Source organism: Macrotis lagotis, chromosome X (genome assembly GCF_037893015.1).
Source record: "Macrotis lagotis isolate mMagLag1 chromosome X, bilby.v1.9.chrom.fasta, whole genome shotgun sequence".
In the NCBI taxonomy this organism is placed as follows: Eukaryota; Metazoa; Chordata; class Mammalia; order Peramelemorphia; family Peramelidae; genus Macrotis; species Macrotis lagotis.
The window spans coordinates 116,562,562-116,581,479 of record NC_133666.1 but is presented as its reverse complement, the minus strand read 5'-3'; positions in this window follow the sequence as shown (position 1 = coordinate 116,581,479).

Below are 18,918 nucleotides of genomic sequence, written 5' to 3'. Positions count from 1 at the left end.
ATCATAAAGTAAACAAGAAAGAAGTTAAGGAGGTAAACAGATTGTTAGAAAACCTAGATATGATAGATATATGGAAACTGAGATCTAGAGGAAACTGAATGGGGGATAGAAAGGAACACACATTTTTTTTTCTGGAGTACCTGGCAATTACACAAAAATTGACCATGTACTAGGACATAAAAACCTAATAATCAATCGCAGAGAGGCAGAAATAGTGAATAATTTTTCTCAGATCATAATGCAATACAAATCATTATGCAATATTGAGCCAAGGATATATAAGCCCAAAACTAATTGGAAACTAAATAACCTCATTTTGAAGAATGAGTGGTTCAAGCAAGAATAGAAAGAATTAATTATTTCATCCTAGATAATGACAATAATGAAACAACATACCAAAACCTATGGGATACACTCAAGGTGACTGTCAAAGGGATATATTATATCTTTAAATGCTTGCATGAATAAATTACAGAGAGAGAGGTAATCAATGAACTAGCTATGAAACTAAAAAAATTAGAGAAAGAACAAAAATAAACCTCCCAATTAAATACCAAATTAGAAATTCTAAAAATTAAAAGAGAAATTATTAAAATCAAAAGCAAGAAAACTATTGAACTAATAAATAAAACCAAGAACTAGTTTTATGAAAAAAAACAATAAAATTGATAAACCTCTGGTCAACTTGATTAAAAAAAAAGAAAGACGAAAACCAAATTGCTAGTATCATAAAGGAAAAAGGTGAACTCACCACCATTGAGGAGGAAATTAAATCAATAATTCAGAATTATTTTGCCCAACTCTATGCCAATAAATTTGACGATCTAAGTGAAATGGATGAATATTTACAAAAATATAAGTTTCCCAGGTTAAATGAAGAGGAAATTAAATACCTAAATAACCCTTTCTAAGAAAAAAGAAATTTAACAAGCCATTACTGAACTACCTAAGAAAAAATCTCTAGGGCCAGATGGATTCACAAGTGAATTCTATCAAACATTTAAAGAACAATTGGTTTCAATTCTATATAAACTTTTGGAATAATAAGTGAAGATGAAACTCTGCCTAACTCTTTCTGTGATGCCAATATAGTGCTGATACCTAAACTAGGAAGAATTAAAACAGAGAAAGAAAATTATAGACCCATCTCCCTGATGAAAAAAATCTTAAATAAAATCTCATCAAAATGATTACAACAAGTTATCACTAGGTTAATAATACATTATGATCAAGTAGGATTTATCCCAGGAAGGCAGGGTTGGTTCAATATTAGGAAAACTGTTAGTATACTCAATTATATCAACAACAAAACTATCAGAAATCATATGATCATATCAATAGATGCTGAAAAAGCTTTTGACAAAATACAGCATCCATTCCTACTAAAAACACTAAAGATTGTAGGAATAATTTGACTGTTACTTAAAATAATTAGCACTATCTATCTGAAACCATCAACAAGCATTATATTCAATGGGGAGAGGCTAGAGGAATTCCCAGTAAGATCAGGGGTGAAACAAGGGTGCCCATTATCACCACTAATGTTAGCTTCAGCAATTAGAGAAGAAAGAGAAATTGCACGAATTAGAATTGGGAAGGAAGAGACAAAACTCTCACTGTTTGCAGATGACATGATGGTATACCTAGAGAATCCCAAAAGATCATCCAAAAACTATTAGAAATAATTAGCAACTTTAGCAAAGTAACAGGATATAAAATAAACCCTAATAAATCCACAAGATTTCTATATATGACTAGCAAGATACTGCAGGATGAGTTAGACAGAGAAATCCCATTCAAAGTAACCTAAGACAAAATGAAATACCTAGGATTCTACCTGTCGAGTCAGATTCAAAAACTTTTTGAAAACAATTACAAAACTCTTCTCACACAAATAAAATCAGATTTAGATACCTGATAAAACATCAACTATTCATGGATAGTTTGACCTATGATAACAAAAATTACAATTCTACCAAAACTAAACTACCTTCTTAGTGCCCTACCAATCAAAATTTTAAAAAAAATTACTTTAATGATTTAGAAAAAGTTGTAAGTAATTTTATATGGAGAAATAAAAAGTCAAGAATTTCCAGGAATTCAATGAAAAAAAGTGCAGAAGAAGTTGGCTTAGCCTTACCAGTTCTAAAATTATATTATAAAGTATCAGTCATCAAAAATGTCTGGTATTGGCTAAGAAATAGATTGATGGATAAGTGGAATACACTAGGTCCAATATTGAAATGATTATAGTAATCTCATGTTTGGTAAATCCAAAGAGTCCAGCTATTGGTATAATAACTATCTCTTCAATAAAATCTGCTGGGAAAACTGGAAGTGAGTATGGAAGAAACTTAGATTAGACCAACACCTCACACCCTGTACCAAGATAAGATCCAAACGGACATAAAAATAGACATAAAAAACGATATTATAAGCAAACTAGAAGATCAAGGAGTTTTCCTGTGAGATCTATGGAAAGGGAAACAGCTTATGACCAATGAAAATATGAAGAACATCATTAAAAACAAACTAGATAATTTTGCTTATCTAGTGCAAAAGCTTTTGCACAGACAGACTACTGTAACCAAGATCAAACTATATGTAGTAAACTGGGAAACAATTTTTGTGACTAGTGTTTCTGACAAAGGACTCATTTCTAAAATATTCAGAGAACTGAATCAAATTTATAAAAAAAAAGCCATCCCCCTAATTGGCAAATGATCAAAGCATATGCAGAAGAAATTTAAATTGAGGAAATTAAAGTTATCCATATTCATATGAAAAACTGCTCTAAATCATTACTGATTTGAGAACTGAAAATTAAAGCATCACTGAGGTACCACCTCACAACTCTAATACTGGCCAATATGTACAGAAAGGACAATAATCAATGCTGGAAGGAATGTGGGAAATCTGGGACACTAATACATTGTTGGTGGAACTCTGAAATCATCTGTGCATACCCTTTGATACAGCAATATCACTACTGTGTGTACACCTTGAAGTGATCAAGAAAAGGGGTAAAAACATCACTTGTACAAAAATATTCATAACAGTTCTGTTTGTGGTGGCAAAGAATTGGAAATTAAGTGAATGTCCTTCAATTGAGGAATGTCTTAACAAACTGTGGTATATGTATGTCATGGAACACTAGTGATCTATTTGAAACCAGGAGGGATGGGAATTCAGGGAAGCCTGGAAGGATTTGCATGAGATGAACAGAACCAGAAAAACACTGTATACCCTAACAGCAACATGGGGGTGATGATCAACCTTGATGGACTTGCTCATTCAATCAGTGCAACAACTAGGGATAATTTGGGGTTATCTTCAATGGAGAGTACCTTCTGTATACAGAGAAAGAATTATGGACATTGACCAAAGACCAAAGACTATTACCTTAAAACCTAGGAAAAGAAAACGTTTTCTTATTATGTAATTTTTCTATCTATCATACTTTATTTTTATTCCTTAAGGATATGATTTCTCTGTCATCACATTCAATTGAGATCAATGTATAATATGGAACCAATGTATAAACTAACAGAATGCCTTCTGTGGGGGGTGTGGGGAGGGACGCAAGAATGGGGGGGCGGAAATTGTGAAACTCAAAATAAATAAAATCTTTCTTAAAAAAAAGAAAAGCTCCACCCTTTGCAAGTTGCAACTACACAGCAAATCAAAGAATTTTCTCCTTACTATGTAATTAATAGACTAGGACAAATTATAGTATTTCTATTCATGCTTCAAATTTCACTTGCAAATTGCATCAATCAAACATTAGGAGAATGCATATAAGGACTGGACACAATGCCAACCTCTCCTTTACATTAGTAATGTCTCTTGTGCCCTTCAAAAAATTTCTGTGAATCTATCACGAATGAGATTTGGAGAATAGGCAATGAAAGGAATAAAAGTGGTTTTGTATTGTTTGTTTTCTTCAATGTACCTGAAAATTCTGAAATCTTATTTTTGGTCCTAGATGAAAGGAATAATTAAGAGATAAAATTGAAAAGAAAAAATTAATATGTAAAAATATAAATATTGACTACCTCTAAGAGTTACTTTAAAACCTCCATAAAATTTCTTAACACTGTGCCTGACCTATTTTGTTTCAATTTTCTCTCTGTTTGGGGATTCATTAAATTATATGATCTCCTAAAAGGACTAGGTGGATCTCTAGAAGAAAAGAAAATCCATAAGGAACATTTTGCTAACAGCTTCCCTAATATGAAACTCTGGTTGTTCTCCGCATATAAATATAACTTGTGCTTGAGATTTTTATTGGGGATGGTGAGTTGCTGTACAATAAAAAGTTAACATATAACATATAAACAAAAATTTACTGAAGGCTTACCTACTAGACTCTGATTCCGTTTCCTTATGTATAAAATGTATAAACTTTTGTCCTGTATGAACTCCAAGGACCTTTTTAGCTGTCAAAGTCTATAAGTCTGTGATTTTATTATGTGGATAAAGTGCTGAACTGAAAGTTGAATGTGTCATTGCAAAAAATAAGACTGAACCTTGGTGCAAAAGGAAAATTTACTCTTACTGAGGGTGATAAATTCATACCATATTATGAACCAAAAATGAGAAGTTACAAATTAATATAAGCAGTGCAGAATGATAAGGGCAAATCAAATACAAAAATGTTGAGTATACACACACACACATTATATATATATATATATATGTATATATATATATATACATATATATATATGAATTAATAATATTTATAGAATATTTTCTAAACTTTTCTTCCCTCACTCCATCAGCACACTATGTCAGATGAATAATACAAAAATTAGCTTTCTCATTTTGCAGAATGAAAGAATTGACTTTGAGAGGTTGAGAGCTAAACCTTATGTGATACAGCAAGTGACAGAACTAGAATTAAAATAAATATGGAACTTTAAGGTCAGTGTTCTTTCCCTGTAACATCCTCAGATAAGGAAGTGATTAAAATAGAGTAGCACTAATAATAAAAGGCTTCCTACTGAGTTTTCAGAATAGTTGTCAAGAAAGTAATACTATGTATTAGAAGAAGTGAGCAAAGGAAGAGAGGGAAGAAGGAAAAAAGAAGGAAAGGGGGAAGGGAGGAAGGGAAGAAGAATTTTCCGACCTTTATAATTTGTATGTATTCCTTGTGAAAATAAATTCATGTCATTTTTTGTAAATTTATTTTTATTAAAGATATTATTTGAGTTTTACAATTTTACCCCCAATCTTTCTTCCCTCCCCCCACCCCTCCCACAGAAAGCATTCTGTCAGTCTTTACTTTGTTTCCATGTTGTACCTTGATCCAAATTGGCTGTGATGAGAGAGAAATCATATCCTTAAAGAGAAGAGAAGTCTAAGAGGTAACAAGATCAGACAATAAGCTGTCTGTTTTTTTTTCTAAATTAAAGGGAATAGTCCTTGCACTTCGTTCAAACTCCACAGCTCCTTATCTGGATACAGATGGTACTCTCCTTTGAAGACAGCCCAAAATTGTTCCCGATTGTTGCACTATTGGAATGAGCAAGTCCTTCAAAGTTGAACATCACTCCCATGTGGCTGTTAGCATGTATAGTGTTTTTCTAGTTCTGCTCATCTCATTCAGCATCAGTTCATGCAATCCCTCCAGGTTTCCCTGAAATCCCATCCCTCCTGGTTTCTGATTGAACAATAGTGTTCTATGACATGCATATACCATAGTTTGCTAAGCCATTCCCCAATTGAAGGACATTTACTTGATTTCCAATTCTTTGCCACCACAAACAGGGCTGCTATGAATAATTTTGTACAAGTAATGTTTTTACCCTCATCTCTTCAGGGGATAGACCCAGTAGTGGTATTGTTGGTTCAAAGGGTATGCACATTTTTGTTGCCCTTTGGGCATAGTTTCAAATAGCTCTCCAGAACGGTTGGATGAGTTCACAGCTCCACCAACAGTGTAATAGTATAACAGATTTCCCACATCCCTTACAAAAATGATCAATATCCTTCCTGGTCATATTGGCCTTCCCAATCTGAGAGGTGTGAGGTGGTACCTCAGAGAAGCTTTAATTTGCATTTCTCTAATAATTAATGATTTAGAGCATTTTTTCATATGGCTATGGATTACTTTGATCTCCTCATCTGTAAATTGCCTTTGCATATCCTTTGACAATTTGTCAATTGGGGAATGGCTTTTTGTCTGTCAAAAAAATGACTAGGTTCTCTGTATATTTTAGAAATGAGTCCTTTGTCAGAATCATTAGTTGTAAAGATTGTTTCCCAATTTACTACCTTTCTTTTGATCTTGGTTATATTGGTTTTATCTGTGCAAAAGCTTTTTAATTTAATGTAATCAAAATCATCTAATTGGTTTTTGGTGATGTTCTCCAACTCTTCCTTAGTCATAAACTGTTCCCCTTTCCATAGATCTGACAGGTAGACTACTCCTTGATCTTCTAATTTCCTTATAGTATTGTTTTTTATGTCTATGTCCTGTAAACATTTGGATCTTATCTTGGTAAAGGGTGTAAGGTTTTGGTATAATCTAAGTTTCTGCCATACTAACTTCCAATTATCCCAGCAATTTTTATCAAAGAGGGAGTTTTTATCCCAATGGCTGGACTCTTTGGGTTTATCAAATAGCTGATTACTATAATCATCTCCTGCTTTTACACCTAGTCTATTCCAATGGTCCACCACTCTATTTTTAGCCAATACCAAACAGTTTTGATAACTGATGCTTTATAATATAATTTTAGATCAGGTAGGGCTAAGCCACTTTCTTTTGCATGTTTTTTCATTAAGCTCCTGGCAATTCTTGACTTTTTATTTCTCCATAAGAATTTACTTGTAATTTTTTCTAACTCATTAAATAATTTTTTGGAATTTTGATTGGTAGGGCACTAAACAGATAGTTGTTTTGGTAGAATTGTCATTTTTATTATATTAGCTATACCTATCCATGAGCAGTTGATATTTGCCCAGTTATTTAAATCTCATTTAATTTGTGTGAGAAGTGTTTTTGTTTGAAATTGTTTTCAAAAAGATTCTGAGTCTGTCTTGGCAAATAGACTCCCAAGTATTTTATATTGTCTGAGGTTACTTTGAATGGGATTTCTCTTTCTAGCTCTTCTTGCTGTTTCTTGCTAGACATATATAGAAAAGTTGAGGATTTATGAGGGTTTATTTTATAACCTGAAACTTTGTTTGTTGTTGATATAATTGAGTATACTAACAGTTTTCCTAATATTGAACCAACTCTGCTTTCCTGAATAAATCCTACTTGATCATAATGTATTATCCTAGTGATGTCTTGTTGTAATCCTTTTGCTAAGATTTTATTTATGATTTTTGCATCTATATTTATCAGGGAAATAGGTCTATAATTTTCTTTCTCTGTTTTAACTCTTCCTGGTTTAGGTAACTGTACCCTATTGGTTTCATAGAAAGAGTTAGGCAGAGTTCCATCTTTCCCTATTTTTCCACAGAGTTTATATAGGATTGGAACCAATTGTTCCCTAAATGTTTGGTAGAATTCACTTGTGAATCCATCAGGATTTTTTTGGGGGGGAGTTCAGTAATGGCTTGTTCAATTTCTTTTTCTGAGATAGGATTGTTTAGGTATTTAATCTCTTCTTCATTTAACTGGGGCAACTTATATTTTTGTAAATATTCATCCATTTCACTTAGATTATCAAATGTAATGGCATAGAGTTGGGCAAAATAATTTCGAATTATTACTTTAATTTCCTCCTCATTGGTGGTGATTTCACCTTTTTCATTTATGATACTAGCAATTTGTTTTTCTTCTTTCTTTTTTTTTAATCAAATTGACCAGAGGTTTATCAATTTTATTGGTTTGTTCATAATACTAACTTTTGGTCTTATTTATTAATTCAATAGTATTTTTGCTTTCAATTTCATTAATTTCTCCTTTAATTTTTAGAATTTCTAATTTGGTATTTAATTGGGGATTTTTGATTTGGTCTTTCTCTAATTTTTTTAGTTGCATGGTTAGTTCATTGATTTCCTCTTTCTCCAATTTATTCATATAAGCATTTAGAGCTATATCATATCATTTTTAATACAGTTTAATACAGTTTTTGTTTGTTTCCTGGTGGTCAGTTCATATATATCATATATATCATTTTTACTCTTTTGCTATAATTATATACATATTATAGAATGAGAACCTCAGATATTGAAAGTAAAATTTGGTTATAAATATTTTACTCACAATTAAGCTAATATATTTCAAAATTATTTAAGATCAAAGTTTTAAAAAAAAAGCTTAAAAAGGTACCTTCACAGTTCACATAATAGACATAATTAGAGCATGTTTTTCCATGAACATTTTGATTAACTGAAGTTTTAACTTCTTGGAATAAAGAAATATAGCATTATGTAACTCCCTGAAAACATTTATAATTCAAAGACATATACATATAATATATTTATATATATATACATATAATATATATATACTAATTAAATCAATGAATAGATGAGGAGAAAAATTAAAAACCTGAATACAACCAGAATTTGCAGATATCATTCTTTTAATTTTTTCAGCAGAAATATATGTAGATATTACTTTTACTATGTCTGCTGGAATTTAAAAAATTATATTTTTCAGATCTAAAAAAGCACCTCACCCCCCAACTCCCAACAAAAATATCAAGCCCAAGTTGTATTTATAATCAAGAACACACTTAGTTTAATATTAAGGAAGCCGTTAGTATAATTAAACATAACCATTAAAATATATAAGAAAAATAAATAGAAAAATAAAACTTTTAATAAAATATAGCACTCATTAAAATGCTTAAAGCATTCAGACAAAAATAATTTCCCTTAATATGATGGGAAAAAATTCATCTAAAATAAAGAGCTGTGGCAATGTTCATAATAAAAATGTGAAATCTTTTCATTAACATCAGGCATGAAGAAAAAAAGGATTCCCACTGTTACCATAATTGATAGCTCCAGAAATTAAAAAAAAGAAAGGAGGAAAAAATTTAAAAGAAAAAGCATTGGCAAGAAGCAGGCATTTTTTTCATCTGCAAAATGATTTATTTTCATTTAGACAATCCTAAAAAAAAGACAAAAAAACAATTCAGACAATAACTTCAGGAAATATCAGGATGCAAATCAAATCCACAAAATCATCAGATTTCTGTAAATTAATGAGAAGAATTTAGAAGAAATAGAAATATAATATAAATAACAACAATAATAGTACCTATAAATTAGATTTTAAAATATTACTGAAATAAAATAATATGTAAATATTAAGGAAGAAATTATGACTGAATTCATGCTATATTTATCAAATTTCTAATTTATAGATTTAGATTAAGGAAGAAAAAATGAAAAAATAATAGTATATGATATCAAGAAAATTAATTAGAAAGAAATATCAGAATGAAGAGAGTTTTGATTCCCTTCTTTTTTACCCAGATATGGTGTCTTCTATCCATTGCACCATATTTCCAAAATGGGAGGGGGTAGAGAATCAGGATCGAAGTAAATCTTTCAATTGATCAGTCTCTCCTCTATAGTTAGGCTATACTTCATTAGATGTGTATGAAATGATGCAGAATAAAGGAAACAGAGTCTAAAAATTAATATATGAATACAGAACAAAGAAATAACAATATGACCACAAAAATCCATTTGGATTCAATAGGATACAGTTATCAAATTATAATAGTTGAAGTTAACATTCTTTTAACAAATCTCTAAAAGATAAAAGTAGAAATTAAACAGTAGTATTAATCACTATTAATTTTTTAAGATGTTTCACTTTAATATTTGTGGGGAAAGTACTTTCCAAAGAGTTTGTATGTTAGCATAAAATGAAGGTGCCAAAGGAAATTACGAAGCAAATGCGTTGTGTTTTGTTTTTAAAGAAAGTCAGTAAGAAGCTACTTACAATATATGACAAATATAAAAATGAGCTAAACTACCATTAGCTGTTAAAATTTTTCAAGGGCTAGTTTATCAAATTGATTTCCAATGGCAGAGGTAATGAAGAAGAAATTGGAAAAAATAGGGTGGTTTGAGAAGGCAGGTTTAGGGACAGATCCAATTCACTTCTGTCAATGGAATGCTTTGGGTATCTGGGTCATAACACGATATGGCAAGAAACAATGAAAATGGAGAAGGGTACAAAAAGAAAAAGCAAAGGCACCCAAATTAAACATTAACTCTTATTCAGATTGGTTAGATTAGTCAGTCTTCCAAGAGGAAAATGAGAAGATATGTAGACAGAAACAGAATGATTAATCCATAAGTAAATCCTATAATGTCTATTGAAATTCTGCAACCACCATCCCTTTGTATACTTGTATCTAACTTACTAATGATCATGCATCCAAAACTAGCTCATTACTACTTAGCCTAAATCATTTAGGGTGTTATTCTTATAATAATTATATTGTGTAGCATTAAAAATGGAAAATTAAACATTTTGTGGTGTTACTATAGTCTCAACTTTATTCAGTAAACTCTCAACTATGTATTTGTCATTACAGAATATTAAAATAAAATATATATTTCTTTTTCTCAAGTTGCTAATACATTGTCCTGCCTGAACTCTGAAATACAATTATTTCTATAATTTTGTTCTACTCTGGAGTTCACAAAGAAAGCACACTATTAAAAATCCAAGTTAGAATCATATAATTTCATAATTGGAGCTTTGATACTTGGAATCACAAAACAAATATTTAAAAAGACATGAAAGATGGCATAATGAAGGTAGGAAATCAAAGCATATCTCCCTCAGACAAATTCCTTTAGATTATAACACTAACCAATTTCTAGTGTGATGGAACCTACACAAAGACTGAATGAAACAATTTTCCAGTCCAAGATAACTAGGAAGATCTGCAGAAAGGTCATTTCTACCAGGGTTTGAAAGTTCACAGTGCAGCACCTGTCACCCCAGAGGGAATCAGCTCCAGTCATCCTGGGTCCCTGGGTCCCTGGGAACACTGGGTCTGCGTGGTGCCTGGGTCCCTGGGTTCATGGCAGTTGGACAGTTTCCAGATCTCTCAGCCCAGGGATTCCCAAGGTCAGTGGGAAAACTCTGCTCAGAGTGAGCACAGAGTCCAGTCCAGTGTAAGTCTCGGGGCAGACCCAACCTGGGAACCTGGAGTAGGCTTGTGGAGCCACCCTGCTGAAATTTCCACAGAGCTCTGCTCACTGACAGGAAGTGGATTGGGAGAAACTGCAGAGGTCTCTTTGCCATCTCTGAGGAGGAGTCCATTGCTTTGCACATACTCAGATCTAGGTTGAAATTTGGATCCAAGTTTCAGGAAATGGAGTTTTACTGCCAAGGTGAACCTCCTCACACTTCCAGGGCAGAGGAGAGTGCTTGTGATCATCCACAGACCAGAGCCCAGGAAAGCAGTCACAACCTTTCATAATACGTTTAAGGAAATGAAATCCCTGGGGTAGTGCCCCTGAAAACAGCTGCAAATACCTCAGTAGCTTGGGAAAGTGTATCCTCCACCCTGGAAAAAAGAGTTCTACTTTAATAAAGAGTTAAAAATCAAATCATAGGCTAGGAAATGAGCAACAACAGAAGGAAAAAAATCTAATTATAGATAATTACTTTGGTCTTTTGCAGGACCAAAATACACACTCAGATGATGACAAAATCAAAATTTCAGTATCCAAGGCTTCCAAGAAAAATGTGAATTGGTCTCAGGCTATGGAAGAGCTCAAAAAATATTTTAAAAGTAAATAAGGGAGGTAGAAGAGAAATTGGGAAGAGAAATGAGAGCAATGTGGGAAAAACATGAAAACCAAGTTAGCAGCTTCTGAAGGAGACAAAAAATATTGAAGAAAATAACATCTCAAAAAAACAGTTTAAGGGGGCAGCTAGATGGCACAGTGGATAGAGTACCAGCGCTGGAGCCAGGAGGTTCTGAGTTCAAATCCAGCCTCGGACACTTAATAATTGCCTAGCTGTGTGACCCTGGGCAAGTCACTTAATCCAATTGCCTTAAATAAATACAATTAAAAAACCAGTTTTGTCAAATAAAAAAGAAAAATCCAAAAGGCCAAAGAGGAAAAGAATGCTTTAAAAAGCAGAACTAACCAGATAGAAAAGGAAATACAAAAGCTGTCTGAAGAAAATAACTCCTTCAAATGAAGAATGGAGATAAGTGAAACTGATGACTTTGTGAGAAATCAAGAAACAATAAAACAAAACCAAATAATGGAAAAAACTAGAAGAAAATATGAAATTACTCAGTGGAAAAATGACTAAGGTAGAAAACAAATCCAGGAGAGATAATTTAAAAATTAATGGGTTCCCTGAAAGTCATGACCAGGAAAAGAGACCACATTTCATTTTTTAAGAAATTCATGAGACAAACTGATTTTCTAGAAGCAGAGGATAAAATAGAAATTGAGGGAATCCACTGGTCACCTCCTAAAATAGATCCCAAAATAAAAACTTCCAGGAATATTTTGGCCCAATTCTAAAACTCGCCGGTCAAGGAGAAAATATTACAAGCACACAGAAAGAAACAATTCAAACTACAGTGAGGATATATAAGATTTAGCAGCTTCTACATTAAGGGCTCTTAGGGCTTGGAATTTGATATTCTGGAAAGCAAAAGAGCTTGGATTACAAGTGAGAATCAACTACCCAGCAAAACTGAACATACTCTTTCAGGGCAAAAGATGGACATTCAGTGAAATAGAGGACTTTCACACTTTCCTGATGGCATGTGCAGAGATGAACAGAAAGTGTGATCTTTAAGTACAGGACTCAGATGAAACATAGAGAGGGTGAATGTGAAGGGCAACTTATGAGGGATTTAGTGATGTTTAACTGCTTATATTCCTACATACGAAGATTATTCTGATAACTCATATGAACCCTCTCTATTAGAGCAGTTAGAAGGAAGCATATAAAGACAAGGCACAGGAGAAGTTGAATATGAAAGTATAATATATTATAAAGATGGAATTAATTGGGCCGGAAAAAAAATGGGAGAAAAGGAGGGAAAGGTAGAATGGGCTAAGTTACTTTACTTAAAAGACGCCATAAAAAAGCTTTTAAAATGGAATGGGGGGGGGAGTTGAGGGGGAATGAGTGACCCTTCACTCTCATTGGAGGAGACTAGAAAGGAAAGAACACAATTTGTCATAGAAATCTATCTTACGCTAAAGGAAAATAGGAGAGGAAAGGGATGGGATAAAGGGAACAGGGGGAGAGGAGGGGGGTATAGGTGATAGAAGAGAGGGAAGATTGTGAGAGAGGGTAATCAGTTACAACATACTTGAGGAGGGACAGGGTGGAAGGGGAGAGAGAATAGAATAAATGGGGAAGAGGGAATGGGATCAAGGGAAATTCAGCTACCAATAGCAACTGAGGGAGAAAAACATTAAAGCAGTTTCTCTGATGGACTTATAATAAAGAATGCTATCCATTCCATTTTCTTATCTGAATATAGACTGAAGTACAAAAGAATAAAAGACATGAAAACGGAAGCACAGCTGTACAATCATCTATATGAAAGATCTGAATTTCTTTAGCTCAAGCTCAGCTGGAGAAAACAATTCAAAATGATAGCCAAAAAAAAAGAAAAAGAAAAAAATTATCTTCTGAAGGATGTTCCAATGAATTCTACCTAGTTAGCACATATTTAGAATATGTATTCAACTCCATATGCTGTGTTTTAAAAGAGTTTACAAATTAGCTCATGAAGAGAAGAAGGTAACCAGAGTGGTAAGGAAGCAAAAGACTTTTTCATAAGAGGTTTTGTTGAAGCAAATGGGGTTGGTTATCCTAAAGAGGAAAAACTAAAGGAAGCTTAGAAGAAACCAAAAATTTTCTTAAAATGTTTGAAAGATTCCATGGGGAAATATTAAATTCTTTATGTCTTAGGGTAGAACCATAGATGAAAGTTAAAAAGATTTAGGTTTGATAGAGGATAAACATTCCTAATAGCTCAAAACAGAAAGACTTGTCTCAGTAGATAGTGTCTTTCCTTCATTGAATGTCTTCAAAGTCTAGATGTGTAATTGTCAGAGGATTCTTAATCTGGTGAGTGTTGGACTAAATGACTTCTTAAACTCTTTAGATGAACTCTAAGAGTCAATGATAAGAGCTTAATAAATCTAATTGAATAACCTCATTTACAGATATGGCTAAACAAGGCTCATCTTGATTAAAATAATTTTCATATGTGCTAGAACCCAGACCTTTTCATTCTAAGTAATAATATTCATATTACTTCACTGTTGGGATTTTTATTTTATTAAACTAATATAAGTTTTATATATAAAACTCCAGCACAATTATTTTCAAGCCAGAGCAGCAATAGCTGGAATTTTTCTCCTCTATTTCCCAAATGTGAAGAACTAAAGTTGTATTGTGATTAAAAAGTAGAAAAATAAGCATTCTACTTTTCAACACTGAAACATTGAAAAATAGAAAATTTATACTCCTTTCATAGCCTTTTTATGGCTTACTTTCTAATAAACATTTCATAAAATATTGTATATTCTAGTTATTCTATTGATATTGGGCTCCTAGTAGATTGGAAGTTTCTTTGGGGGAGGGAATAGTTCTTATCAAAATGTTTTGTCTAATCCATCATTTAGTATATAGAATCTGATTAAATAATGGCTTAAATTAAGCTTCAACATATTAAAAAAAGACAAAATTATAAAGAAGTGCTATAAAGTAGCAAATGAAAGTCACTTTGAAAAAGAAAATAGGTTATTCTAATGGGGAAATTAGATCACAAATGATAGAAGCTATGGTTCCAAGGAAATTTTGATGATATCAGGAGAAAATCAGGAAGGCCCTAGTTAGTTGGATGGACCCATTGTGATGAATTCATATTACGAGATGGACATGAAGTACATAGAATGACCAGACACAATTGGATTATGATCTCCATTGATTGAAAGGACACTCAAAAGAATAAGATTCAAGATCCACCACAGTATTATATTGAAGTCCTTGCTTGGATTTGTTTCCTATTTTTTAAAAAATGATAACTGGCAGCTAGGTGGTGCAGTGGTTAGAGCACAAGCACTGGTGTCAGGAGTACCTGAGTTCAAATCCAGCCTCAGACACTTAATAATTGCCTAGCTGTGTGACTTTAAGCAAGTTACTTTACCCTATTGTCTAAAATAAATACAAAATTTTAAAAATATTAAAAAATGATAACCATGTAAGTTATTCAGCAGACAGTATTGCAAAGGATAGGAACAAATGAATAGTGAAAAAGAACCAGTATTCTTTATACATGGTCTTTCAAGTCAAAAATTACAAAAGATATCACAGAGAAAGGGGGATTTCTTATAATGGAGAGAGAGAGGAAAAAAAGGATAGAGATATTCTGTTATTTCATGTTCTCCTTCTAAAAAGTCATCACAGAATCATATCTCTGGAAAGGAATGACTATGAGATGTTCAGATTATGTTTCCTGGTACTGAAAGTGGATTATTATGATACATTAGTTCGCTGCTTTAGAACAGTATGTATTGTATTGCAGGCTTGTTAAAGTATGATGTTACATAGGAATCTTTGATCTTGAAGAAAAGCAAGGATCAAAGCATTCCCTGTTTTGGATTTGTCTCAGATAAAAATCAACTGATAATAATTCAACCCAGGGAAAAGCAACCTAGTACAAATGTTTTTGAACTTGTGTCACTACAGGTAGTTGGTTCATCTCTGAGTTAATTAACCATTTTTTAAAATTTAATTCCTCTGAGTTGGTGGTAGGCAAAAGTAGATGCCATCATTGTTAATCTATTTTAAGCTTATTTTCAGTGCTAATACTTTATAAGCTGAGACAGCAATAAAAGATATATGTAGCTCTGTGGAATTCTGTGTTAGTTTATGAGATACAAAACTGCATGAATTAAGTTCTTTGATAATGTTCTACGCAATTAAATTTCTCCCAAATATACCTTCCATAACCCTGATAGATAAATCTTTCCTAAGCAAAGAATTCATTATAATCATAAAATATAATTATACTATTATAATCATGATAAAAATCATGAAAATTGGAAGCATTTAATCACAGTCCCACACTAGATTTCATGTATTAGAGAAGATACCAATAAATCAGAGGCCACTAAGATCATGCCAGGTGAGGATCAATTGAACCCTAAAGAAGAAAAGTGCAGAGGACATTCTAGTTACCTTCAAATACTCAAAGAAATGGTATATATAAAGATAAAGATGGGATCTGTTTTCTTTGGTTCCAGAGAGCAGAACTAAAAACAATAATGGAAGTTACAAAAAGTCAAATTTAGGCTTGATGTAGGCATAAACAGTCCATTAATATATTTTCACAGACTTTGAAGAAAAAGTTGATGTCTTGTCAGATTTGTTGAGCAGAGAATTCTTGTTCTGGCCCAGGATGTGCTAGATATCCTTTGAGTTCCCTTCCAACTATCAAATTTTGTGATTCTCAGTGATAGTATTAACCTTGAGACAATGTTATCTTTGCTTACTCTGGGCCTAAAACTTCAGATACCAAAGTGCATAAGACTTTTTTACAATCTACAAATCAGTACATACCTAGTAAAAGTTAAGTTAAAAAAAACTCTTTAGAATATATCTGCCCTGACTCTTTCCTTATTTCTCCTGTCAATAAACTCATCTCCATTATGAGGAATATCAGTAGTTTTCCCTAGTTTAAGGTACAGTCTGATAGTAATCTCAGAATATGAGCAATGTAAAGTCCCTTAATCACTTGATGGCATTTCAACTTCTGTGCCTGGATCATGAAAACTGACTCCCCATGTTGTCTACCCGACTTCCAGTAACACTTCTTTTCAATCCAATCTTAACATCACTACCAAATTCATTTTTAATTTTTTTTGTTCTTCTTCCTTCTTCCTCCCTCCTCCCTCCTTTCTCTTCCCTCCTCCCCCTCCTCCCCACTGCTCAGTCCCTCTCCTTCTTGTCTTTTTCTTCCCCTTCTATTGTTTTAGAGGCATTCACTTATTTGGTTATAAGTGACTTGCCCAGGGACACACTAATAGTGTCTGAGAATGGATTTGAAGTTAGAACCTGCTGTCTACAGAACTGGTGCTTCACATTAATTATTTTGTGAATTCCCCTTATCTGATCATGCCATTTTTCTATTCAAAATTCTTCACGGCTTCTATATTTCCTACTGGATAAAATTCAAAAATCTTAACTTGGTAATCAAAGTCCTCTGTAACCTAATGCTTTCCTGACTTCCTAGCCCTGTCTCATGCTACAGCCTTCTTTTTTCATTGAACAATATTAAGGAGTCCAACAAACATGAGTTATTTATTATGCACTATATGCATAGAGTGTCTTAAACACTTAATCAGTGAGTTGAATATTGGCTTTAATTTCAGGGAAATCTAAATTCAGATTCTGACTCAGGCATTTGCTAGCTGGGGAGCCTGGGCAAATGAATTAACCTCTATCTGATACCATTTTCAACTATAAAATAGAGATGATAATAATAATAATAATAATAATAATAATAATAATAATAAACTCTACCTTCTAGAGGTCTTGTGAGGTCCAAATGAGATAATATCAGCAAAGTGCTTACATCATGAATAACATTTTTGTTGTTCAGATGTTCAGTCATACACACTTTGTGACCCCATACAATCATGGGATTTTCCTGGGAATTCATGTAATTTTGTACCTCATAGACTAAAAAGAGATTTCACAGAACTATATGTCTTCTATTGCTGTCTCTTTCAGCTTGTAAAGTATTAGCACTAAAAATAGATTAACAATGACTGGCATCTACTTTTAAAATGACTTGCACAGGGTCACACAACTAGTCAGTGTTAGAGATCAGATTTAAATTCAGATCTTCCTGACTCCAGGTTCAGTGATCTATCCACTCTCCATCTTGCTTTCTCTCTGACTAGCTAATAGAAAGTACTTTCTTAATAAATGTTTGCTTTTGAAGTTACTTTCACCTCCATTACCTGATCCATACCAATCCCCTCCGCTTAAAGCATATGTTCACCTTATTAAAATCTGCCTATCCTTTGATATCTGTTGTAAACAATCTTGAATTCTTTCTGTATTGTCTGGATCCTACCCTTTTCAGTCCTCCCACAGTATTTTGCACAAATCATGCTTTTATCATAATATTTCCTTAATCAGATTTTTTCATTAATCACTTTTTTGCATAAATATAATAAAAAACATAAATTATATCTACAGGATGGCCCTATCATACTTACAAGATCATGAAGGACTTTCCGTAGTAAAGAGACTACACAGTTTAATGTTTGATATAGGTCAGTGTTAAGTAAATGTTTGAGTATTTTAATTATCTGAATAATGGTAATCCAAGAATGGATCATGAGGTAATTTAATGAATTATAGCACCTTCCTCTCTCTATAGCACCTCTCCTCTCCTTGAAAGGAAATCACTGACTTCAACATTTGGGGAAATTTTCCATTTAGTTCACTTCACACTATATGTTAAGCTAGAAGAAATAGGGGCCCTAAACACAAACACAATATCTCTCTTTCTAAGGACTATGCATTTTATCTTTAAAACAGCAATTTTGCATCACCATATGTTAAACAGCAAGTATACATGGTCACTCATACACACACGCAAACACACACATACATACACAATTCTACTTTTAATACACTATGAAGCAGTGAGCCAATGACAAAGGAGCTGCACAGAATTCAACCACAAACACCTGCAACTCATTACACATTCAGCAGTACAAATGCCAGATGCTTATAATGAGTCTCAAATAGTCTGGGCAATTGTGCCAGTTTGTACCAATAATTTTGGGTTGACATTTATGAAAAAAATAATGAAAAGGAAAACTTTTAAAGTGAATGGTCCCACACCTCTTCAACTCCTTTCTTCTTGTCACAAAAATCCACCTAGAAAATATATTTTAAATAGAAGA